Consider the following 27,868-nt stretch of genomic DNA (forward strand, 5'->3'; position numbering starts at 1 on the left):
ATTATTTAACATATATTTCTGTGTAGAATTAGATGAATGTAATATAACATATAAATCACAGGGAAATATAACTAGAGAATTTCCAGGATTACCACCAAAAATGAATTTTGCATTTAGATACACAAATGGTTTGTTGTATTTTTCGAAGAATGATACATTATATGAACATAGTGAATTTACAAAAAAAAGTAGTTAGAGCTGTTAGAACTGATTTAACTTTATTTGGTATTGATTACCACAAAACATGTCAATTAGTTTCTAAAGTAGTATATATATAGAAAGAAACAGTAAAAAAATTAGAGAAATTTATTTTTTATAAATCACCTAAAATTATTTTTGTTCAAACAAGTTGCAATCATATTTTTCACAAATAATGTATTATTGAATAGTTAAAGGAAAAGAAAATTGTCCACTTTTTAAAACTATTATTAAAAATAAAGTACCAGAAAAAATTGAAATAATAGACATTAATGCAATGTTTGATAATTTAAATGAATCATGATATTTTGGTGATTATGATGATTATTAGTTTCCTTATCACAATTCTAATAAATTTTTTTCTATAGAAATGGAGCAAGTTCAACAAGATTGTTCTGTGAAAACTAAATTTTGTAAATATTGTAATACAGAGAAATCAATTGATGATTTCAGTGCATACAAGATGGTTATAGAACTACGTGTATCCGATGTTTAAATAAATAACATGTAAAAAATTACTATAGAAATCGATTTCTTTGTGTATGTGGAAAAAATACTGCTAAATATTATTTAAAGGAACTCGAACAACGAAATCCAAGAGAGGGATATATGAAAATGGAAAATGAATCTACATTAAACTTTACTATTTTAACAGAAAAAAATTTCAATAAAAAATTCAAATATGGTAAAAGAAATATTTTAGAAAACATATTTAATTTTCAAGCAGAAGTATCAAGGATGGTCATTTAATAGAATCACTGGTTTACCACTAGCACTTAACAAATATGTTCCACTAAGAAAATCATGCTATATTGATTTGTCAGATAATATATTAAAAATAAAAAGCATGTTATAATGTGAAAAACTAAGATCAAAAATGTCTTTTGTGGGCTATAAAATCAGCTTTGTATCCTTTAAATAAAAATGCTGAAAGAACAACAATTTAAAAATGTTGGTCTTGATCTTGATAAAAAAAAACGTGGAAATATTGAATTTCTTGTACTAGTTGATCATATTCCAAAAATAAAAAATATAATTAATGTATCTATTAATGTTTATTTATTTGATGATGATGATGAAAATTATCAACTGTGTACATAAAAAATAACAAAATGTAAAAAAGAAAAACAAGGAAATTAATTTTACATTATTGTTAATTAAGAAACTTGTATTGATTTGTATCTAGTCAAATGACTAAACATACTGACATAAAGTTTATTTGTGATTTATGTTTCTTACATATTAATAGTAAAGAAAAATTAGATAATAAACCATTTAAAGTTGAAATGCCAGTGAAGGAGAATCTGTATATTTTCAAAATCATCAATTTACACAAAAAGTTCCATTTGCTATTTATGATGATATTGAAAGTTTACTTTTAAAGATGGATAATTGCGAACAAAATCCTGATACGCCATATACAATGAAATGTTAAAGACATGAAACAAGTGGATTTTGTTATTATATTAAATATGTAAGGTGTCAGGCAAATCCAACACCTTACATGAAAACCCTGACATGATAAGCAAATCCAGTAGTATGTCACATAGCTCCGAATAAATCGTGACATTAAATTAACCAAAGTAATACGAGTAACGAGTGAGCAAATGGAATACCACAGACTAACACAAGAATGCCTAAATGCATGTCGTACCTCCCCACCGTGAGGCAGACACAGTTCGGAGGGGAGAAACGAGGACAGAAGCCGAGAGCAGAACCGTGTTAAGCTAGGAAAGAGAGGGGCTGGGCACCCACGCTGCAAGCCTACCTGTACAACTATACAACCCGCACGTTTTAGCGTCAGGCTTTTTCGCGTCTCAGGTATGTCAAGGACAACCCCCAGCCCATGTTAAAAGATAGAGCCCTGCAGAAAAGCAGTATAGATCTTACGATAACACAAAAAGGGCCACTACCACCCGCAAGTTTTAGCGTGAGACTTTTTCGCGTGTCTATTACATTAGGATCACTCCCCAGCCCATGTTAAAAGATAGAGCCCTCCAGAAGAGCAGTATAGATCTCATGATAACGCTAAAAGGACCACACTAGCTGCAGGTTATAGCGTGAGACTTTTTAGCGTCTCTGTTACGTTGCAAACTTTAAAAACATTGCCCCACCACGAAAAGTATAACGTTTCCCATTGGATAGACAGAATTTTTGTAGGCGGAGTGTAAGGTTAACATTGAGACCCTGATTGGTCAGATGAAAACACAGCCAGATAGCTTTTTTAAACTAACTTCGGTAAATTGTAGTAAGGAGAAGTTCGAGAGTAGAGTTGGTTCCGAGACGGCGAGCTGGATGGCTGCTGCGCCGGCCGCTGCCGCCCTGATGCTGCCTAAACACCGACAAGGTAATGAACGCACGCGATGCCGCATATTTGAGCGCATAAGGCTTCACTCAGAACTGCAGAAGTCTCATCTGTTACACCCCCTTTTTGCTTAATACTAGTGCCGATCGTTAATTAAAACTCATGGTGTTCACATTTGCCACTTGAAGAACAGATCTGAAACGCGATGACTTTTCTTTTATATAGTTATTGAGAAGCCACATCAGCCACTGTAATTTACGACAAGTTAGATAAGTTATTAAAGATAATTGAGGGTCACTGTAGACCATTTTGATAGTTTTCTCTTTTGTGAAACTTAAATTAAACCTAGATTATAGATGTGATATGGCATAGGTCATCCTTCGATCGATTGTAGAACTTGGAAACCCATTTAGGGAATATTCGTTCACATTTTTGTTGAACGCAGTTGGTTTTTACCATCCTGTATTAAAACATTTCCTTTTATCAATAGTACAATTTATAAACGATGTTTTGTGATTAGAATAAATTTCCAATGGTAAACTTAACTTATAAACGATGCTTTTTCGACGTTATTTTACCAGCTAACTAAAAATAGGAAAGCCTTGAACCCTTTCCACTATATTTAGTTAGAATTAAGATTCTTTTACAGGGAGTGCAGTGGAGCTGACGCTGAGACCATTAAGCATTTGATTATATCATCGCTAGTCTCACTGAACTCTGCTGAATTCTGCATGTCATGTGTGGTTTGGCGTCTCCTTACCAGCAACAGGTCCCAGGTTCAAACTAGTTCCCTAAAAAACACGCTCAGAGCGTCGTCGCGCGAAAGTGGTAGGGAGACACGATATAGAACAATCAGACACCACCATGAATGTTTAGAAAATGTTTTTTTTTTTAAGTTTACCATTGTAAATTTATTCTAATCACAAAACATCGTTTATAAGTTAAGTTTACCATTGGAAATTTATTCTAATCACAAAACATCGTTTATAAATTGCACTATTGATAAAAGGAAATATTTTAATACAGGATGGTAAAAACCAACTGTGTTCAACAAAAATGTGAACGAATATTCCCTAAATGGGTTTCCAAGTTCTACAATCGATCAAAGGATGACCTATGCCATATCACATCTATAATCTAGGTTTAATTTAAGTTTCACAAAAAAGAAAACTATCAAAATGGTCTACAGTGACCCTCAATTATCTTTAATAACTTATCTAACTTGTCGTAAATTACAGTGGCTGATGTGGCTTCTCAATAACTATATAAAAGAAAAATCATCGCGTTTCAGATCTGTTCTTCAAGTGGCAAATGTGAACACCATGAGTTTTAATTAACGATCGGCACTAGTATTAAGCAAAAAGGGGGTGTAACAGATGAGACTTCTGCAGTTCTGAGTGAAGCCTTATGCGCTCAAATATGTGGCATCGCGTGCGTTCATTACCTTGTCGGTGTTTAGGCAGCATCAGGGCGGCAGCGGCCGGCGCAGCAGCCATCCAGCTCGCCGTCTCGGAACCAACTCTACTCTCGAACTTCTCCTTACTACAATTTACCGAAGTTAGTTTAAAAAAGCTATCTGGCTGTGTTTTCATCTGACCAATCAGGGTCTCAATGTTAACCTTACACTCCGCCTACAAAAATTCTCTCTATCCAATGGGAAACGTTATACTTTTCGTGGTGGGGCAATGTTTTTAAAGTTTGCAACGTAACAGAGACGCTAAAAAGTCTCACGCTATAACCTGCAGCTAGTGTGGTCCTTTTAGCGTTATCATGAGATCTATACTGCTCTTCTGGAGGGCTCTATCTTTTAACATGGGCTGGGGGTTGTCCTTGACATACCTGAGACGCGAAAAAGCCTGACGCTAAAACGTGCGGGTTGTATAGTTGTACAGGTAGGCTCGCAGCGTGGGTGCCCAGCCCCTCTCTTTCCTAGCTTAACACGGTTCTGCTCTCGGCTTCTGTCCTCGTTTCTCCCCTCCGAACTGCGTCTGCCTCACGGTGGGGAGGTACGACATGCATTTAGGCATTCTTGTGTTAGTCTGTGGTATTCCATTTGCTCACTCGTTACTCGTATTACTTTGGTTAATTTAATGTCACGATTTATTCGGAGCTATGTGACATACTACTGGATTTGCTTATCATGTCAGGGTTTTCATGTAAGGTGTTGGATTTGCCTGACACCTTACAAATATATATTTGGAAATTATAAAGATGCTGTTGGTTATAGAGGACCAAATTGTCATAAAATATTTATAGAATGTATAACACAAGAAGTTGAAGAAATTGGAAGAATATATTCTGAAATTGAGAAAATGAAACAAGATACATATGATGTATACAAAATGTATCCTAAATCTACAGTTTGTACATTATGTAAATATCATTATACTAAAAAGAATAAGATAGTTCGTCATCATGATCATTTAGCAGGAAAATATATTACTCCATTACGTAATAATTGAAATTTAAAACTATAACCACTTGATTTTTGTACCTATCTATTTACATAATTTATCTGGTTACGATTTACATCTTTTTGTAAAAGAACTGGGTTATGATAACTAAGAAATAGAATTAATACCAGATAATTAAATTAATACCTTAGTTTTAGTAAATATAGAAAAAAATTAAAAATGAGATTTGTTGATAAATTTAGATTTATGGCTTCTTCTCTTTAGATACTTACACCAAATTTAAAGAAAAATCATTTAATAAATATTATTTTTCTGTATATTTTTTAATCTAGTAATTGGAAATGTGTTTATCCATATGATTACACGGATTCTTGGAAAACATTTGAAGAAACACAATTAACAACAAAAGATAAATTTTATAGCGAATTAAACGATTGTCACATAAAATTATGAACATGCACAATTAGTTTGGGAAAAGTTCAATTCAAAAATCTTGATTAATATCGTGATTTATATTTTAAAAGCGATTATTAAGTGATGTATTTGAAAAGTTTAGAAAAACATGTATCAATACATATAATCTAGACCCATCTTGGTATTTACAACACCAGGTTTATCTTGGGATGGAATGTTAAAATTTACTTATGAAAAAACTTGAATTATTGTGTGATTGTGCTAGGCTTTTAATGGTTGAAAAAGGAATAAGATGAAGAATTTCTCAATGTTGTAATGATGTTTAAAAGCAAATCATACATATTTAAAATATTTTAATAATAAAGATTTGACAAATTATATAATCTATCTAGATGCAAAAAGTATTGATATGGTTATGCTATTAGACCAATATTTACCATATGGAGAATTTAAATGGGAAGAACCAAACAATTTTAATTGTACAAAAATAAATGAAATTTCAAACAATTCTCAAAATAGTTCTATATTTGAAGTAGATCTAGAATATCCAAAAGAATTACATGATTTACATAATGATTTACCACTAGCTACTGAATAAAAATTTTAGATAAAAAAGTGTAATTATGTAGTACATTAAAGAAATCTTAAACAATACCTATTTTTAGGAATGTAACTTACAAAATTACATAAAGTTTTGAAATGTAAGCAAACTAATTGGTTAATGAAATGTATAGATCTAAACACACAGTTAAGAACTAAAGCTACAAATGATTTTGAAAAAGATACCTACAAATTAATGATTAATTCTGTATTAGGAAAACAATGGAAAATATTAAAATAGACAAGATACAAAATTTGTTTCAAATCGTAACATATGTGATATACTTGTGGCTAAACCAAACTTTAAACATAGAACTATATTTAGTGAAAATCTTGCTGCTATTCATATGAATGAAACTAAAATAATATTTAATAAATCTATTTATGCTGGATTAAGTATACTTGATTTATCTAAAGAATTAATGTACGATTTTCATTATAGGTTTATCAAACCTAAATATGGAAACAATATTGAATTATGTTATCAAGATAAATACAGTTATAATTACAAAATAAAAACCGAAGATATCTATGAAGATATGAAATCAATTATTGATCTCTTTGGTACAAGTGATTATCCAACAGATAATATATATGGTATTTCACAGGTAAACAAGAAAGTTGTTGGTAAAATGAAATATGAATGTAATGGAAAAGTAATGGAAAAATTTTGTGGTTTAAGAACAAAGATATATGCTTATAAAGTTGGTAACAAAATAGAAAAGAAATCTAAAGGTATTTAAAATATGTTGTTAAAAACAAAGTAATTTTAGACGATTATAAAGATTGTTTATTTAACAATATAGACAATATACAAAATTTAATTTAATTTAATGTGAAAAACATGAAATATATACAATTCAAGAAAACAAAAACGCGCTAAGTCCTCATGATTATAAAAGATATGTATTGGTAAAGAAAACAGATACTTTACCATATGGTCATTACTCAATTAAAAATTATAATATATAAATCTAACAAAAATTTTCTATATAAATGTAGACTATACTCAATAAACTCAATGATGTTAGTGCCTCGAAAGAGATTAAAAAAATAACTGAAATAGAGTTAAATATTTTATATAATGTTACTGTATTGTATGGAGCTTAATAATGGTTTTAAAGTTATTTTACCAAATAGATACTACAAATTAATTGATCCTTTGGTACTTGAAATAATTAAATGAGGAGAAATGAAACTGAAATATAAAGGAATCAACAAACTTAAAAATAGAAATAATGAATTTCATGATATAGAGTTCACAATGTAATAAATTTACTTGTCTTAACTAATACATTTTAATTATTTACTTATGTTTGTAATAGGATTTTTAAAATAATTTTTTTGTTATAGCTATTATTATATTATTTTATTATATTTAGTTATTAGTAGGTAAAAGGGATAGTAGGATGTTTCTGTATGTTCTGGATAATTAGATCAATTCTATAAAGAATAAAAAATGCGAGTGTTAACGAGCAATTTTTAATTTTTTATAATATTGATCTGTGAGCCAGAACACACAAAAACATGTTACTAACTCTGAAAGCTTTTTAACAGACATTCGATATAGGACCCATGCGAATTCTTGCCATACCCGTCCCAGCATGGCATCATTGACTGTGGCAGTCACTTCCCGTATTCGTAGTCTTTGTCAGACACAAGCAAAGCGTCATAGAGAATTTGTTGTGCCAGTGGTAAATGGCTTTCCTTGTTGCTAGCTTCTTACTATACTCAGTTCTAAACATCCATTGAACAGCTGTAGCACACTTGTTTTTGTCGAACTCCAACACACAGAAGGCTCATTTCGCACCTGAACTCGCCTTGTTTGCGACTAGCGCTGACTATCGGCAAATTGCCAAACTAGGATGTGGCGGTATACATGAAAAAAAATAGAACCATTCAGGATTTCTCTTCAGAGTGATGTATGTATTATATCTCTACAATGTTAGGGGATTTTTGTTTATTGACAATGGTGCTCCTGCTGTCTTGTGTTTTTTTTACGCCACAGTTGCTTGTTACTGCGGCAGAACACGCTAACAAGATATTATGGCAAAATTTACAATACGCACTTGTGCCATCGACTTGAATTCTTTCTAGCTCACTCTGGGTATACTGTCCCTTTACTTTACATATGTTTAGCGCTAAAACGACAGCAAGTCATTTAAGAAACATGACATTACCACCGGCACTACTGATAAGCACTGTGCATGCAATTGCAGATTTATTGATACTAGAGCGCATAACAAAATGGGTGCATAACATTGCTGCCACAAAACAACACAGAAAGGAAGACAAAATTCCATGCATTATGAATGTGTAGGTGATATAAATTTAAGAGCTAATAGACATTAGCAAATTAAATAGTGCTGTTTGCTGTATGTAGAACGGATCAAGTGATTTTCAAAATTAATTTTACCATAAACCACACAAATCTATTTAAAATCCACCATAATTGACACCAGCCAGTAGATACAAAATCTGCACACTAGACAGGTACTTAAAACCACCAAATTTAGCGGGAAAAATCACTAACTTCGCAACACTGATCCAGAGTCCAGTCCACAGCCACCCACATCGCACCGACCGAAAGATCAACGAACTCAGCCTAATAAAATGTCACAAACTAGATTAATCGTGTTTGTATGAGTTTCAGTAAGTACATACAACATAATCAGAAAGATGTACTTGCTGAACATTGAGTCAACACTGATAAGTTGCCGACATTGTTTCCAGGTAATACTGAGTCATTTTCGCTCGATTCTACTACCTCTTCTTTCTTCCTTTTTAGTAAATAAACGAAGGAATATCTCCTTGTCTATATTTCGATGTCTTTTTCTTGAAACTGTGACAAATACTAACAAAAGCTTGCCTTCACTACAATTAAAAACCACTCGAACACTCACATTTGGGAGGACGACATTTCAATCCCTCGTCCAGCCATCCTGATTTAGGTTTCCCGTGATTTCTCTAAATCGTTTCAGGCAAATGCCAGGATGGTTCCTTTGAAAGGGCACGGCAGACGTCCTTCCCCATCCTTCCCTAATCTGAGGAGACCGATGACCTCACACTTTGGTCTCTTCCCCCGAAATCAACCCAACCCCAACCCACTTGTACAGCGCATTCTACTGTGTCTGATGCAACAAAGCATACAATGCCCAATGTATACAGCAGCGCTTCACGCGCACTCGCGAGCTGCACACTCGTATCTGGCGGGTGGGTGGCGGTGGCAATTGTATGTGTATGTAGCTGCGTTGCGAATGGGTGGCGTGCGATTTAAAAACCAGTCACATAAGCACCTTCTCAAAGAAATGTAATATTTGAAAACTTACTACACCTACTTAAAATGGATTACTTGACAAGCGATGAAAATTTTAGGTAGTGTAGTACTAAGACAGTAGGATAATATCAAGTTTAATTTGAGATTTGTCATAGCTGGACCCAGATGCTTTTTCGAGGGTGGGGCTTGAGTCTCTATTCCCCTCCGCACCCCCCTCCCCCCACAGAATACGCTACTGGATGTGTACAGCAATATGGACCTGTATGGTGGTACAACATGCAATGTGTGGTTTTCATGAACAATAAAAATAGCGGAAATGATGTTTGTGTTGATCTCTATTCCAATTTTCCATACAGGTTCCAGAACACTCGGAACCAAGGTGACGCAAAACTTTTTTTGATGTGTGTAGCTTGCTTTATTCAGTAACAAAAAGACGGAAACAGTTTTGTGTTTCACAGGAAAGTTGTGTACCGGTAACTACCAACTTTTGTCGGTCTTGTAACGAAACATCTCATTGCTGTTTTTTTTTTATAACACCATCTGATTCTCTGATTCAAGTATAAATTTGTGAACCTGACCAGCTAAGAAATCAGAAGTCTAACAGGAACAAAATTGTGTCAAACTTACTCCCTGTTGGAGAAATTACAATGATTCGACTAGCTTTGGATCCCGTTTGCTTTGTCCATGCGAGATAATGTTCCATGCCACAATGGAATTTATTCCCTTTAACCACATCTCCGGCAGGAAAACGAAACATTCTTCTCGCAAAATGAGATAGTTTGGGAAAGACACTATGGTTATGCTCTCATCTCTCAACTAGCTCTTCGTCGTCGTCGCCACTATCCATCGCTATCATCGCTAGAATGAGCATGACATGGCCCATAGTCACTCCGAAAATAGAAATTTAATTTTTACGCTGCTGAGCGCGGCTGACCTCTCAACGGCCCTAAAAAAGGTATTTGTTGATGTTACAAAAATATAGTGAGATATTACTGCGATGTTATAATTTTGTTCTGGCTTATCAGGAACAGATCACATCTCATATTTGATGCAGAGTACTTAATGTGTCATCTCTATCAGAGACAGACACCTCCAATAATCGGGACGACGATCACAGAAATGTTACGATTTCTGTGCAATGTCCGAATTTCGACCTTCTCATCTTTGAGACAGAGGCAATGAGCTTTGAGTACTCATAGTATCTACAGTTAAGAGACGATAATACGACAATTGTATTGTACTGCGATGATACCAGCGATAGTGAAACTGGCGTTTTGAAATCAAGCACAGTTTTCATTTGCTTGACATCAGATTGTATCAAACAAGAAAACTGAGTCTACAGTAATATAAACTTACCTCTGTATCTCCGGGCCATGTGTTACAATAACTTTTCTTCTTAACCTTCTACTATTACATCACAACACTTTCAAATCTACTAATATACATCGATAAGGGGTGCTAACCTCCTCGACACATCACGCATCTGGAGAAATCTTGTGCACTAGGATGGGTGCGGACTCGGCAAGCTCCATTCATTCACAAGACATGGAATGTAGCGGTCTACTTCTGGTCAGCTGTAGATTAAATCGGTAACGCTACTGCGAGGCTGGTTGGTCAAAGACGGTGCAAGGAGGTCTTTCAGTCTCTATCCTAAGACTGTGAGAATACCCTGTGACTCCCATCCGCATAGAGACAGATTGTAAATTATGCACTGTGCTTGAGGTGCTAGAAATATCTAGATCACTGTCTGGTATACTTTGATGATGTATATGTTCAAGAATTAACAATGAATAGACCTACTGCACAGCCATCTATAGACATTCACAACGATACTCGCAAAGTAGAGAAGGGATGGTTTAGCGATGATACTGAAATTGGGAAACATGCTGACACATCATTGGTCACTGTTGAAATTTCTGTATAACTACTAAAATTTTTCACACTATCAGCCGTGATGCTTATTATTATAGCACATCAGCGGTGTCTTTTCCGTCGCATCCATCCACTGGTACGCTGTTGGTTGCCACATAATGATGGACTGACATCGCTTGTTTGAGATGGAGAAAGAAATTTGGTGGAGGGGCAACACCTTCTGGGGATGGCTAGCACCGAAACAGTGATGGCGTACATGACTGCAATATGAGGAGTCAATCGAAATGGAACACAGAGTCATCAGCTATCCCATCACTGTGGCATATGAGTTTAAATGTAGAGATCGTCAATCACCTTCAGATAGCAGTTTGGAAACGCTCCACAACGCCACCAAACTCTTCCAGTTTCCTTATGTTATAACCTTCTTTTATTTAAAACCATCCAGTGTGTGTGGTGTGTTATGGTGGCAGCAGCAACAGCATGATTTACACTGTGTGACATCGAGTTGCTAATGTCACAGTTAATGACACATACCTCAAGGTCGTGGCGGAAAAAACAAAATTTATGACAGCGTTCAAAGTGTGTTACAGCAGAAAAAAATGTTTCAAACAGTGACACAGGGTAACAGGGAGAGACTCTTGCGACTTATGGTATAGTTCGTGGGATATGGTCATCACCCTACAGTACAGGTGACGCAACTTTACACTGGTCTGTGCAATGGATCAATACCTGCATATTTAATAGGATCGTCACATGTGCTCGATGCTGGCACACAGACAGTATTTGTTTTCGATATATGGGAGGAGAGAGATGCGGTAAATGTCTTATCGAGTTCTCTATCGGATGAAGTTAGTGGAGCTTTTAAAGTTCATCATTTTTCTCTCTTGGGTGGTACAGAATAACAAAGAAAGTATTTTGAGGTGATGGATGTGAATGGGCCCTGAGGAATGTGGATCTCCTTCAGATTGCAGTACCTGCATGTAGTTTGGGGACGCACCACAATGCATTAGCAAAATCTTAGTCATGCCCCTAGTTCCCGTCTTTTATACTACCTCATTTTGCAGGAGCAGGCTTCGTTTGGCGCTGACCTTACACATCATTCACTGTTGGTGGAGCTATGACAACATCTCCCATTTCCACTGAATGCTCAAAACACAGTTATGTTGCACTAACTCAGGTCACTCTTTTTCTACACAGTTTGCAAAAGGTGGTAGATATAGCCCTCTCTGACTTCTGCTCTGTTCCGTCTTAAACTGGAACAATCACATGTACAAAGCTGCAGAAATGGCAGCAGTTGCAAGAGGCATATTGTAGCAGATAGCTTTGGAAAAGATGACTCCTTTCGAGACACAAGAGTGCCAGAAATATGATTCACTAGTGGCTGTAATAATTAAAAGACTTCTCCATCAGATGCAATGCAGGTATGTGGTTGAATGGAAAGACTTTATTCCAAATCATAGACATCATTTCTATCGGAAAGTGTAGCACTAGAGATCTGAAAAACTAGTTTACATTTCTTACGACCTGAATCAGCTCACCATCTCCTGTTTGTAATCCTTCTCAATCACCCATCGCCTATTCTCAGCGGATATATCACCAAACCCTTTGAGGTGGCATCGAGACAGAATGCATTTCAAATACTGGAGAAATATCTAGCGGCAGCATGAGGGAGCTGCAACTACCGATTTCATACCATGTTTCTTAGCTGAATCACTTTCTAAATTTGGTAATTTTGTTATGAAATTGCACTGTTGGCGACGTGTAACCGCACTGTTGGTCTCATAATACACACTCTGGCGATCACGGTCTATATTTAGTGGCGCGGTATTTGTCTGGAAAAACCACTTCATTTGGAGGTAACGCAATGCCTCGGTTTATAAAGCCAGTATAGCTTTTAACGTGGTTACTTGAGAGCACCTGTAGAACCAAGACCGCTTGTGATGGTAACATACAGTAGTTGTTGCGATCGTTTTTTTAAGCATCTGGCTGTTTGTAAGATGACGATTACGTTTCCCTTTATCAGACACAGTGGTACCACTCGCAAGAAAAACTTATGAGACATGTCCACTCATGGCTGATTTTCGATCAGTATTAATTCGTACCGCCAGCAGTCAGGTATTGGTGAAGTATCATACTTAGTAGTAGGGGATGCGTAATAGATTCGCCTTGTGCATCAGGCTTATAAAGTATGTGTGTGTGTTCCAATGTGTGCAAAGGAAATAACTATGTCCAGTCGTAAGGAAGGTACAGATGTGATGTGGAATACTGTGATGGAAAAGGGAGAAGTATGTTAACTCATAATAATGGTACTGATATTTCTATTTCCAGGGCTAGCCATCAGCAGGGCGTATTTCTGATACTTCGCTCATTATCGAAAGTCGTCCAATTGAGACCGCGATCGTAATACTTAATTGTAAGAATAGCGATCAAACATGTATGTGGCTGGTTTCCTACGATGATTCTGTTTAGGGGTTCTGGACGCGCAGCGGTGATGGCTTGTGGTGGGAATGATTCACATTTCCCATTAACTTGCAGGAGCTGTCCGAATGGAAAGGCCTGTTGGGGTGCTGGAATGTTGCTGACTTAACCATGCCGTCGCCTAGACGGCCGAATAGCTGGGGAGTCTGTGCTGGGGAGTCTTCATGATAGCGTGGAAATTTGAGAAGGTCAATATGGACGTGTGCTTGTGCTGGACCATTATTCCCTCCCACGTAAATTGTCTGGTTGACTGCTTCTTAACGTTTCCCGTCTTTATGTGACAGGGAGAACATCGATTATGGTGTAAGCATCTAGCGGGCGAGAAACGGGTGGAAGACACGTTTGCTGTTTCTCTAGACATGAGAAACACCTTAGTTGACTTTGTAAATCATAAGGATGACTTGGAATCTGTTATATCAGTGACATCGATATTCGCAAGTGGAAATACCTGTTTTCTCTAATTTTTTTCAGGTTTCACATAAAGGTCTTCACAGGTCAGATAGCTACTAGTTACTCAATGGTTTACAGTATGATCCACCTTGCTAAAGTTTCGAGTTACCAGAGAAATAACTTCCAGTCTATATCCTTGAAATTATACTGCGCAAGCGATACTGCTAAGCAAGCAATATTGCTATGTGCTTAATATCGAGAAGCATCGCGAAAATGGTATGTTATTCTGTCAAACCATGTGAAATTCCATATGTCCTTGTAATCCCAGGGTCTGGAGATGGGTCTAGAAAGCAATCAATCAAGAAAGCAGGTCGGGGCCAGAAACAGGAATGCCTTCATGTCGAGAGGAACCGACTCCAACTTTGTACAACAGTTCAGAGAGTGACTTTGGTCCACTGAGGGCTCTCTGGTCATGCTTTGGGGGTGCATAACTTCTGACCGTTGGCTTCCATGAATGACCACCTGATCTTGCGAGAAATATCTAGTGCTGTGAGGAATATACCTTCGGTGTATGTGCTTACGCTGTCAGTCTTCACGGTATACGTACGAGTGTCTGGCGGTAGATAGCTATATGTATGATGCAAAAGGGGCGATTTTGTATGGCTCAGGATACGAATTGTATGTTTACTACATGGCCACAGGACACTGTGATATATTTCCGGGTTGGAGATCGGTTTCACCCTATAATATTCAAGCTTCCGTCCTCAGTGACAGAGAAGTGTAATTGAGCAAGAGTCTTTTCATATTTGACGATCTGTAGGCTACTTCTGCAGCGTTTAACTGTCAGTGCAATATGGCGGTCTGTAAAAAATAGCTTTGCAGCTGAAAGTCTTGTCTGTAGAAAGAAAAAGGTGGACAGTGCTTCCACACCAGCAGCATCAGTAATTTAGCGGGTAAATTCAGTAAGAGCCGATCATAATGCTCCATTCATTTGTAAGACATCGCTTGTGCTAGGACACAGCAGCATCTACATAGCAGTGTGAACGTTTGCATTTCAGAGATGTTTGTTGAAAGCAGGACTTAACGATTACCAGAAAGGGTAACACATGATGGACAGGGCGCCACGTTAGGACCATGAGGATGAATACATTGAACGTTATTCTGGGCTATTATCATGAACAAACCCGCTTAGGACAAGAACTTCCATGCAGACAAGCTGAGGCATCAGAAAAGTTCCTACAAAGCTACCGTTAACTATATCTGTGGCACTTTACGATTTCTGAGGGGTAGACTTGGCTCTTATTTACACAGACATGTGATGACAGTATAACACAGACAGCCTTCTAGCTTCACCTGAGCGGGTGAGCCGCTATGCTGACATCTCTCGCTCAGCAATTAGGCTGTGCTGGACCAGAAGGTAGAAAGGCATCGCACCAGCGGTGGTAAACGGCAGGGTAAACATATATGTAGCTACAGGCGTCTCACATGACCCATTACGATCACTAGGGAGAATGCACTCTGTGCTACTCTGGGAAGCATTGCAACAGATTTCTATAGCATGTTCAGGGAGAGATTTGACTGTTATTTACATGGACATGTGACGTCAGTATAACATTGAGAACCTTTAAGCTGCATCTGAAAGGATGAGTCACTCGGTAACTAGGGCTTCACATTACCACAGGTAGAAAGGCATTGCGCCAGCAACAGAAAGCATGTGCGCGTGGCCCAGAGGCGTCTCATGTATGGGACCAGCATGAGCACACCGTCCAGTGTGTCTGCCTTGGGACCTTTGTAGGGAACAGTTCACTGATACATTGTGGTTGACAATAGTCCGAAAGTGTTTTTTACCTGCAATGAATGTCGTGCACTACATTATTTTCGGCTGTTTAAGCGTTGTGAGCGTGTTTGAATAGCGTTACACACACATTTTTTTTTTAACAATTTACAAGTTATTTTCGTGTCTGTTACTTTATTTTGTGAACAGGTGTGCAGGCTGTGCAGTGCATAATTTCGACAGTTGACTATTAGCAAACGTGTTTGCAGAGCCTCTTACATGCATTATTTTGACAATTTACGAGTTGTTTGCGTGTATGTGCATAAGTGTAGTGCATTATTTCGGTGATTTACGAGTAGTTTGCAGTACTGTGGGCTGTGCAATGCATTATTTCGACAGTTTGCAATTAGTGAGCGTGTCTGAAGAGCGTTTCACATGCATTATTTTGGTGATATACTAGTAGTTTGCAGGTCTTTAGGGTGTGAATGCATTATTTTGGAAGCTTACAATTAGTGAGCTTGTTTGCAGAGCATTAAGAATGCATTATTTTTTGACAATTTTATCAGTGTACTGCACTATTTCGGTGAGCAGGTCTGTAGGCTGTCCAATGCATTGCTTCGACAGTTTACAATTAGTGAGCGTATTTGCAGAGCCTTTCACATGCATTATTTTGACAATTTACGAGTTGTTTGCGTGTCTGCACATCAGTGTACTGCATTATTTCAGTGATTTACGAGTAGTCTGCAGGTCTGTAACCTATGTAGTGTAACTCCTAGCACATCAGAGAGATTGCTTTGTATCAGTGTAATAAATAAACTATGTCAAACCCATCCCTAAATTTTTTTAAAAAGTAAATAAAGTAAAGCCCTTCCAATCCTGAAGCCCAGAACAGGCTGAGACCTTTTTATCCATTTTTTTCCCACAGACGGCCATGACACAACAGTGCCCTCTGGTGGCAATACTGTGTACTAGGTCAGTTGGACTCCGGACCTGATGGTGAACACACAGATTGGAGCTACTGCCTTTGACAACTCAGATTGTTTAAATAAAGACTACTTGCAAAATAAGGACTTACATCCATCCTATCCAGCAGCCCAGCACAGGCTGGGTTCTTTTTCTACCAATTCCAAGGAAGAGGTGGCGGTCGGATGACTTAGGTTTGTGGAGGTAGCCCAACTGATCTCTTTCCCGCCTTTTTCTAAGGTTACAGGAGGTAGATCAAGCACCCTTATTTTCCTGAAAAGATTTGAACTTCCCTCCATTTCCATGGGGAAGGGAGGTGCGGGGAAGGGGAGGGGGTTAGGTTAGTGGAGGTAGCCCAATTGACCTATTATCCTGCCACAATTTGAACATCACACCATCTAATGACGCCATCTTGGATCCGCTATCTCGAACAAATTTGGCAACAATGGAGAGTGGGGACACATCGGCTTTATCCCCCTACTGGGGTTGAGATCTCTTCTGAACAGCACGTTGCAAGGCATTGGAATTTTTTAAACTGAGAAGCGTGTTACTGGATCCATTCTGTAGCAATTCTGGAGGTGTGGGGTGTCACATTGTCCTGCTGGAATTGCCCAAATTACATCGGAATGTACAATGGACATGAATGGATGCAGGTGATCAGACAGGATATTATGCATGTTTCACCTGTCAAGAGTCGTATCTAGACACATCAGTGGTCCCATATCACTTCAACAGCTCACGCCTCACAACATTATAGAGACTCCACCAGCATGAACAGTCCCCTGCTGACAAGCAGAGTACAAATGGTTCAAAGGGCTCTGAGCACTATGTGACTTAACATCTGAGGTCATCAGTCCCCTAGAACTTAGAACTACTTAAACCTAACTAACCTGAGGACACCACACACATCCCAGCCCAAGGCAGCGGAAAGAATGATCACTTATATCTTTCCGTACAAGCTCTGATTTCCCTTATTTTATCGTGGTGATCGTTTCTCTCTATGTAAGTCGGTGTCAACAAAATATTTTTGCATTCTGAGAAGAAAGTTGGTGATTGGAATTTCGTGAGAAGATTCTGTCGCAAGGAAAAACGCGTTTCTTTTAATGATGTACAGCCCAAATCCTGTATCATTTCTGTGACACTCTCTCCCATAATTCGCGATAATACAAAACTTGGTGCCCTTCTTTGGGCTTTTTCGATGTACTCCGTCAGTTCGATCTGCTAAGGATCTCACACCGCACAGCAGTATTCTAAAAGAGGACGGACAAGCGTAGTGTAGGAAATCTCCTTAGTAGATCTCTTACATTTTCTAAGTGTCCTGCCAATAAAACGCAATCTTTGGTTAGCTTTCCCCAAAATATTTTCTGTGTGTTCTTTCCAATTTAAGTTGTTTGTAATTGTAATACCAAGGTATTTAGTTGAATCTATGGCTTTTAGATTAGACTGATTTATCGTATAACCGAAGTTTAACGAATTCCTTTTAGCACTCATGTGGATGACCTCACACTTTTCGTTAGTTAGGGTCAACTGCCAATTTTCGCACCCTTCAGACATCTTTTCTAAATCGTTTTACAGTTTGTTTTGATCTTCTGATGACATTATTAGTCAACAAACGAGATCGTTATCTGCAAACAACCTAAGACAGCTGCTCAGATTGTCTCCCAAATCGTTTATATAGATAAGCAACATCAAAGGGCCTATAAGACTACCTCGTTTTACTCGATGACTTTCCATCAGTTACTAAGAACTGTGACCACTCTGACAGGAAATCACAAATCCAGTCACATAACTGAGACGATATTCCATAAGTAATTTCATTACAAGCCGCTTGTGTGGTACAGTGTTAAGAGCCTGCCGGAAATCCAGAAATACGGAATCGATCTGAAATTCCTTGTCAATAGCACTCAACACTTCATGTGAAATTACAATGAAATGAACACCCTTAGCTGTTTCCAGGCGTTGACATACGTCAACGGGGACAGATGAAAATGTCTGCCCTGACCGGGACTCGAACCCGGGACCTCCTGTTTACATGGCAGATGCTCTATCCATCTGAACCACCGAGGGCACATAGGATAGCGCGACTGCACGGATTTATCTCTGGCACTCCTCCCGCGAAACCCAACATATTGTCGTGCACTACATTCGTAGTACCCCTGCCCATTACACTCATTGCCGTTGCCAGTTCGGGCACTGTTTGTGCATTCGCACAGAAGAAGAAGATGGTCAAGTGGCTGGTGAGCTTCAACAATATATACACTCCTGGAAATGGAAAAAAGAACACATTGACACCGGTGTGTCAGACCCACCATACTTGCTCCGGACACTGCGAGAGGGCTGTACAAGCAATGATCACATGCACGGCACAGCGGACACACCAGGAACCGCGGTGTTGGCCGTCGAATGGCGCTAGCTGCGCAGCATTTGTGCACCGCCGCCGTCAGTGTCAGCCAGTTTGCCGTGGCATACGGGGCTCCATCGCAATCTTTAACACTGGTAGCATGCTGCGACAGCGTGGACGTGAACCGTATGTGCAGTTGACGGACTTTGAGCGAGGGCGTATAGTGGGCATGCGGGAGGCTGGGTGGACGTACCGCCGAATTGCTCAACACGTGGGGCGTGAGGTCTCCACAGTACATCGATGTTGTCGCCAGTGGTCGGCGGAAGGTGCACGTGCCCGTCGACCTGGGACCGGACCGCAGCGACGCACGGATGCACGCCAAGACCGTAGGATCCTACACAGTGCCGTAGGGGACCGCACCGCCACTTCCCAGCAAATTAGGGACACTGTTGCTCCTGGGGTATCGGCGAGGACCATTCGCAACCGTCTCCATGAAGCTGGGCTACGGTCCCGCACACCGTTAGGCCGTCTTCCGCTCACGCCCCAACATCGTGCAGCCCGCCTCCAGTGGTGTCGCGACAGGCGTGAATGGAGGGACGAATGGAGACGTGTCGTCTTCAGCGATGAGAGTCGCTTCTGCCTTGGTGCCAATGATGGTCGTATGCGTGTTTGGCGCCTTGCAGGTGATCGCCACAATCAGGACTGCATAAGACCGAGGCACACAGGGCCAACACCCGGCATCATGGTGTGGGGAGCTATCTCCTACACTGGCTGTACACCTCTGGTGATCGTCGAGGGGACACTGAATAGTGCACGGTACATCCAAACCGTCATCGAACCCATCATTCTACCATTCCTAGACCGGCAAGGGAACTTGCTGTTCCAACAGGACAATGCACGTCCGCATGTATCCCGTGCCACCCAACGTGCTCTAGAAGGCGTAAGTCAGCTACCCTGGCCAGCGAGATCTCCGGATCTGTCCCCCATTGAGCATGTTTGGGACTGGATGAAGCGTCGTCTCATGTGGTCTGCACATCCAGCACGAACGCTGGTCCAACTGAGGCGCCAGGTGGAAATGGCATGGCAAGCCGTTCCACAGTACTACATCCAGTATCTCTACGATCGTCTCCATGGGAGAATAGCAGCCTGCATTGCTGCAAAAGGTGGATATACACTGTACTAGTGCCGACATTGTGCATGCTCTGTTGCCTGTGTCTATGTGCCTGTGGTTCTGTCAGTGTGATCATGTGATGTATCTGACCCCAGGAATGTGTCAATAGAGTTTCCCCTTCCTGGGACAATGAATTCACGGTGTTCTTATTTCAATTTCCAGGAGTGTATATATATATATATATATATATATATATATATATATATATATATATATATATATATATATACTCCATGTGAATAAAGAGCTAGTTTTGTTTCACAGGAACGATGTTTTCTAAACCCATGTTGACTGTTATCAATAGACATTCATAATGTTTGGACACAATATATGTTCCAAAATCCTGCTGCATATCGACGTTAACGATATAGACCTGTAATTTAGTGGATTACTCCTACTACCTTTCTTGAATATTGGTGTGACTTGTGCAACTTTCCAGTCTATGGGTATGGATCTCTCATCGAGCGAACAGTTGTATATGATTGCTAACCTTCAAGTACACATGCTGTTTCTGGTAACATACAGTCACGTGTTGGGTCGAAAAGTACCCCAACAGTGTTTAGGTGTAATTACTGAAAATAACTTGGATATTTTTATATTTACATATAAAGGACAACGTATTTATTATTTCAGTCGTTTATTGTGCTTGTATTAATCAGTCTTATCAGAAACTTTAAGCCATTTACAAAAACATGTCATTTTGGTTTTCTGTTTGTATAGCTCAGTTAAAATGACATAAAAATCAACAAATACTAACTTCTAACTAAACTTTTTTTATATTTTGTACAGAATTGGAGCATAAAATCAAATGAAAATTATAAAACAGAGAAAATTAACCAGACAAAAAAGACAAGACACCACATTACGTGCCTACAAAATCATTCGTTTCCTTTGGCTTCACAGGACAAACAAAAATTGATTGACTTTGAATGAAGTTTACAAATACATTGTTTGCAAGTGTTACATGTTAGAGAGCTCTTTTTATCTTTCGATCTTGGGCAAATATTACACCTTCGCTTTTAGAAGCACTAGGACCAGGCTCATCTGCATTACGTGTTTAAAACCTTTGTTTTATGCCAACCAATTTGCACATCATTTCCCGTACATCTTTGGCCAGCTTTGGATTATTTTATAATCTCCTGCAAATGTATGGCTTTACAAGACTCATTGCAGTGGACTTTATGTATTCTCTTCCGCTGACTTTTTTATTTGGGTTAAAACTGACCCAAAGAACATATCCGTTAGCAAGATAAATATTCAGCATTGCAGCAAAGATTGCGTTCGGCCATCTTCTTGGCCTAAGTGAACAAGAGCAATTTCAGCATTTCAAATCCAAGGCATCAACTCCTCCCTTAGTCGCATTGTAAAAGTTTATAATTGCAGGTATCTTCGATTGTTGATTTACAGACACTTCATGATGCATGCAAGATAGTAAAACTACACTTTTATACTTCTTTGGAACGAATGATACCAAGGTCTTGTCCCGAACAAATCCAAATAATGATGATTCAGTGGGTCTTCTTTTATCAGGCAAAAACTGACGATGAATTTCTCGTTTGTTTTTTCGTACAGTACCCACGTATGTTAGTCCTCGTTTGAATAAATCGTCTACCAACTCAACAGATGTAAACCAACTGTCTGCAGTGATATTCCTATTAGTTCCATAAAATGGCTCTGCAAGTTCTAGCACATCCTGTGCTGGCATTGCGAAAGGGATATTTCTTCGGGTACGCGGTTTTCCAGAGAATATAAACACATTACATAAGTAATGAGTTTGCCATGGCAAATACACTGCATTTTCAGACCAAATTTTCCAGGTTTATCAAAAATAAACATTCTGAATGAGCATCTTCCTCGAAATTTTACCAACATTTCATCAACACATAAATATTCTGAAGAAGAATAGTTCGCGCTACAATTACTAATAAACTTTTCAAAAATTCCTCGTATTAAAGCCAGTTTAACTGTAGATTTTCTTTCTTCTCGTGTGCTGATGTCATCAAAGGTTACATTGAAATAAATGAATAAAATTTTGTTTATCCCCTTTAAACCTCGAAAAATGGCTCTTCCAGTAGAATCAGTCGCCCACAGCGATCTCACATTTTCATTATTTAACTTGAATATCGACGTAAACCGAAGTAATCCAAGGTAGGTTCGAACACACAGCAATCAATGTTGTTGGCATTCTACGACCGTAATATTGGAGGTGAATATTTGTCCTCAAGTTTTTCGTTGGTGCAGTGCACGATAGTCTCAATCACATCAACGGTAAATAATAGTTCCCAACTCTCTACATGCGACATTTCAGGTTTACAAGCAGCAGGTCCTTTTAGTCCCGCGCGTTCTCGTACAATATTGTGCTGTCGTACACGATATGAATGTGGGGCAGATACACTCCATTTGAATCTGTTCTTACCGTAAAAATAGTTCCCTGTGCTTTCTTCGTCTTTTTCACTAGAAGAAGAGCCTTCACTTAGCTCCATCTCTGAACCAGAAAGGTGTTCACTGTGTATCGAATCATTATCACTGATGTCATCAACATCTACGTCTGGGTAATTTAGTTCTGTCTCTTCACCATCTGGTAATTTAGTTCTGTCTGTTCACCTTCTGTGTCAGTGCCTTCTTCCCACAGTCGTGCAATATCCTCATCACAAAGAAAGTGACCCATTGTTGTAAATGTACTGAATATAAACAGAAATACTGAAATAAGAAGAAATTACTGTATTAGCATATTGTAAATAAATACTACGTAAAAATTCACAGGGTCTACAGGAACCCCAACAATGAAAAACAGGCACTTAGTGTTGCGAGAGTGCGGCGCATGTCCACGTATTGCAAGCGTCAGCGGCACAGAATATCTACAATGACGAGTCTGTAGTGCGCCAACAATGGAAATTGTAAACCAAAAATGTGGCGTGGGGTCTGCTGAGACCCCACCCATGCAGTTAAGGGTTAAGTATGGTTCTAATGCATCAGCGTACTCCGAAAGAAACCTAGTTGGTATACAGTCTGAACCAGAAGACTTGCTTTTATTGAGTGGTTAAGTTGGTTCACTACTCCAAGGATATTTACTACTACGTTACTCATGTTGGCACCTGTTCTCGATACGAATTCTGGAACATTTACTTCGTCTTATTTTGTGAATGCATTTCGGAAGGCTGTGTTTAGTAACTCTGCTTTGGCAGCACTGTCTTCGATAGTATCTCCATTGCTGTCGCGCAGAAAAGGCATTGATTGTTTCTTGCCGCCAACATACTTTACATACGATCAGAATCTCTTTTGATTTTCTGCCAAGTTTCGAGACAAAGTTTCGTTGTAGAAACTGTTATAAGCATCTCGCATTGAAGTCCGCACTAAATTTAGAGCTTCTGTAAGGGACCGCCAATCTTGGGGATTTTGCGTGTGTTTAACTTTGGGATGTCTGTGTGTTCTAACCCGTTTTGTACACCAAGGAGGGCCAACTCCGTCGTTTGTTAATTTATTTGGTATAAATCTCTCAATTGCTGCCTATACTATTTCTTTGAATTCAAGCCACATCTGGTCTACACTTATATTGTCTCTCAGGAAGTAGAGATTGTCTCTCAGGAAGGCGTCATGTGAATTTTTATCTGCTTTTTTGAATAGGTATATTTTTTGCTTATTTTTGGAGGAGTGTCGGAAGTTCCATGCGGCTTTTGACGGATGATGCTGTAGTGTAAAGAGAAGTTGCAGCATTAGGAACTTGCAGCGAAATGCAGGATGATCTGCAGCGGATAGGCACTTGGTGCAGGGAGTGACAACTTATCCTTAACATAGACAGATTTTATGTATTGCGAATACATAGAAAGAAGGATCCTTTATTATATGATAGCGGAACAAACACTGGTAGCAGTTACTATTGTAAAATATCTGGGAGTAAGCGTACGGAACGATTTGAAGTGGAATGATCACATAAAATTAATTGTTGGTAAGGCGGGTGCCAGGTTAAGATTCATTGGAAGAGTCCTTAAAAATGTAGTCCATCAACAAAGGAGCTGGCTTACAAAACACTCGTTCGACCTATACTTGAGTATTGCTCATCAGTGTGGGACCTGTACCAGGTTGGGTTGACACAGTAGACAGAGAAGATCCAAAGAAGAGCGGCGCATTTCGTCACAGGGTTATTTGGTAAGTGTGACAGCGTTACGGAGATGTTTAGCAAACTCAAGTGGCAGACTCTGCAAGAGAGGCGCTCTGTATGGCAGTGTAGCCTGCTGTCCAGGTTTCGAGAGGATGCGTTTCTGGATGAGGTATCGAATATATTGCTTCCCCCTACTTATACCTCCTGAGGAGATCACGAATGTAAAATTAGAGACATTCGAGCGCGCACGGAGGCTTTCCGGCAGTCGTTCTTCCCGTGAACCATATGCGACTGAACAGGAAAGGGATGTAATGACATAAAGTGCTCTCCGCCACACACCGTTGGATAGCTTGCGGAGTATAAATGTAGATGTAGATGTATGCACACGAAGTGCACATTGGTTTTCCTCATTGACTTCCTCATATTTTCATTGCCCAACAGTTGGCAGCACATACAGATTATGAAAATGTTGAAGCAAAAGTATACCTCAGATTTCCATTGGGAAAAAATACTTCTATTGCACCTAAGACACCGTAAAAGTTAATATACACAGTTGTAGCCAGAGTGTCTAAAGGGTTAAAGCACTGAGGTGTGTCAGTGCTATGCTTAATGGTCGGCGTTAATTGCCACTTCTGTGACTAAAAATGGAATGGAATGGCTTCCATACAGGAATATGACAGGGGTGATTTTACCAGAATTCTGGATACCATACTATTCGTAAATGTAAGGCACACATTCCAGAACATCAGGATATCTTTCCAGATAAGTCACATTGACCCACACAGCTTCTTTGGTTCTGCACCTGACGTCCACTTTCTGAGGTTGGAACTGTTTAACGTAGTCATTCAGCTCTATTTTGAAGCTAGTTTGTTTCTACACACTTCGAGTTTGATAAATTTCTCATTAATTCTTCGACTGGAGAGAAGTCTAGAGGAAAGGAGTTAAGGGGTCATGAGACTGAAATTTAGTCATAAATGACTCAATTTGAGTAAGCACAGTCTAAAATAGGCGAGATGAGCTATCAGCATCTTGTCCCTCAAATAATCAAGGCTAGACTGTTAGAAACTCCAGTAGCGACCTTAGGTTTTGGTTTTACCTACTTCTGTTCCTTCTCTGCTCTTTCTACTCCCTTTACACATTTTAAACAGCAGTTAAAACTTGCTGAGCACAGACTGACACCAGTTTATTGTTCACCTACCAAACAGCACAAAACTTCTGTGGGAAAACAGAGGTGCCTGTAATATTGTTGAAATCGGCTTCACCTACCAACAGCACAAAACTTCCGTGGGAAAACAGAGGTGCTTATAATATTGTTGAAATCAGCTTGGGGGGAGATGCTGGCAGTAGTAGTACAACAAGTGCATCTGTTAGTGCAGGATGCCTACATTCAGCTTATTGTTCTGCTAATGGATTATGATCCCCTGGGGATAATATGTCCTCCTGAGAAACTCTCCCCCCCCTCTCCCCCTCCTCCCAACCCCTCAGGAAACCACCAACCCTCCCCCCTCTTCTTCACTGATGCAGGTACACTTTCAGGCCTGAGTTATTCGAATAGCCTCCTCCCACTCTTATCAATTTGATTGGCTACTTAATTAAATTGATCAATTAATTTACCCATAACCCTCTGGTAAACCCCCAAACCCTCCCTCCCATACCAGGAAATTGGTGGCTCTGTGCTGGAGAAGAAGGATCTCACAACAGGAGATTCAGTTACATAGCAGAAGGTATATTGTTTGTTCAGGCCTGCAAACGCTACTGGTCACAGCAGGTGTGTCCATTGATGAGAAATTCAATTATATAGCATTGGATACACCATTTATTTACAAAATTCAATTTGCAGGGGCTGGATCTCACTTTTATTTGGTAGGGAAAGCTCACATCCAGCAACTACATGCGCTAATTACGTAATTACGCTGCTGCAGATGGGAGATGTCGTCTTATTGGAGAATTTTCACGGTGCGTTCATCTTGACATGCAGAGATCGACTGAGCTAGTGCACAGTGCCACCACCAGAGGACTACCCACCCTACCTACCTCTCGTCCCCTCCCTCCCCAACTGGCCCAGAAAAAAATTGGTAGGAAAAACACATACTCTATGTTGGAGAGGAAGGATTTCATGTCACGAAATTCAAATGAAAGTCAATAATATATTGATACATATTTTTTATTTAATCAGTTTGTGGGAGACAGACAGGGTTCCCCTACTTGAGTAGACATCATGACTGCATCTGCCACCCTTGGTCCCCATGACATAATAACAGTAATCACCAGTGGAAGGAATGAAGTGTGGTCTAGTAGCCACTGGTTGGGATCGTGTGTGTGTGTGTGTGTGTGTGTGTGTGTGTGTGTGTGTGTGTGTGTCAGGACGCTGTCACGAAGGTCAAAACAGCCCAATGTCCTAATTACAGATGACGTTAATAAATACCGCCGACAGGGATCAGATATTGGCCTACTTTGATCTCGCAGCCCCTGTACAAGGCATCAAGTGGCAGCAGTCTGTTGACAGGAAAATTTCAGACTCGCTACTTGTCTCTGTCTCTCTCAAGACGCCACTCCCTGTTTGCCTGTGTGAACCAATGTCTCCAAACACGAAGATGGATGTTTTAATCTCTCCTCAAAATACAGTGTACCCATTGGCTAATGCTGGGCACAAAGGGAAAGCTGATGCAATGGACATTGCATGCTTCGTGATCGGAAGATTTTTAACAGTGTAATTACGTGTGATGACTGTTTCATGATGGTATTCCTTGCGCAATAGGGATAAAAAATTCGATTGATGTAATTACTGCTTTTTGATGTACCTGACAAGACCTACATCTTCCCAAACTGCACAGAACGATGAGCAGAGCAAGAGAGGTCCAACCCTTGCAAACTGAATTTTTTATAAATAAACAATATACTTTCTGCTATGTAACTGAATATCCTATCATGAGATCCTTCCTCTCCAGCATAGAGCCAGCAATCTCCAGGCACTGGAGCGTGAGAGGGGAGGGGACGGTTGGAGTTTACTAGAGGGTTAGGAGTTAATTAATTGATCAATTTAATTAAGTAGCCAATCAAATTGATTGAGTGGGAGGGGTTATTTGAATAACTCAGGACTGAAAGTGTTCCTGTATCAGTGAAGTGAAGGTTTTGTGGTTTCCTCAAAGATTGGGTTAAGGGGTAGGAGTGGGAAGTTTCTCAGGACAGATCATCCCAAGAGGATCATAATCCACTAGCACAACAATAGGTTAAGAACCTGTCAATCAAGAGAGAACTCTAGGTTTGCCACTGAAAGTACACTTACCCCTGAATGTAGGCAACCCGCACTAACAAAACGCCCTGATGCCCCTGTTGCGTTACTACTAATGCTGTAAATAGAGTATATAAAACTCTCAGAAACTGAACAGTATTCCAACAAACGCTAGTGCATTCTGCCTTAAAGTTACCATGCACTTCATGTGAGCCACTTGTCCCTAAGTCCAAAACCACTGAACTCTCTGGATTAGCCTTGACTTTGAGCTTGGCTTTCAGCTGTCTTAGGAATGATTTATTAACCCTGGGGTCATCGATGGGTACCTGATCTACATGCC

Source organism: Schistocerca gregaria, chromosome X (genome assembly GCF_023897955.1).
Source record: "Schistocerca gregaria isolate iqSchGreg1 chromosome X, iqSchGreg1.2, whole genome shotgun sequence".
Classification (NCBI taxonomy): Eukaryota; Metazoa; Arthropoda; class Insecta; order Orthoptera; family Acrididae; genus Schistocerca; species Schistocerca gregaria.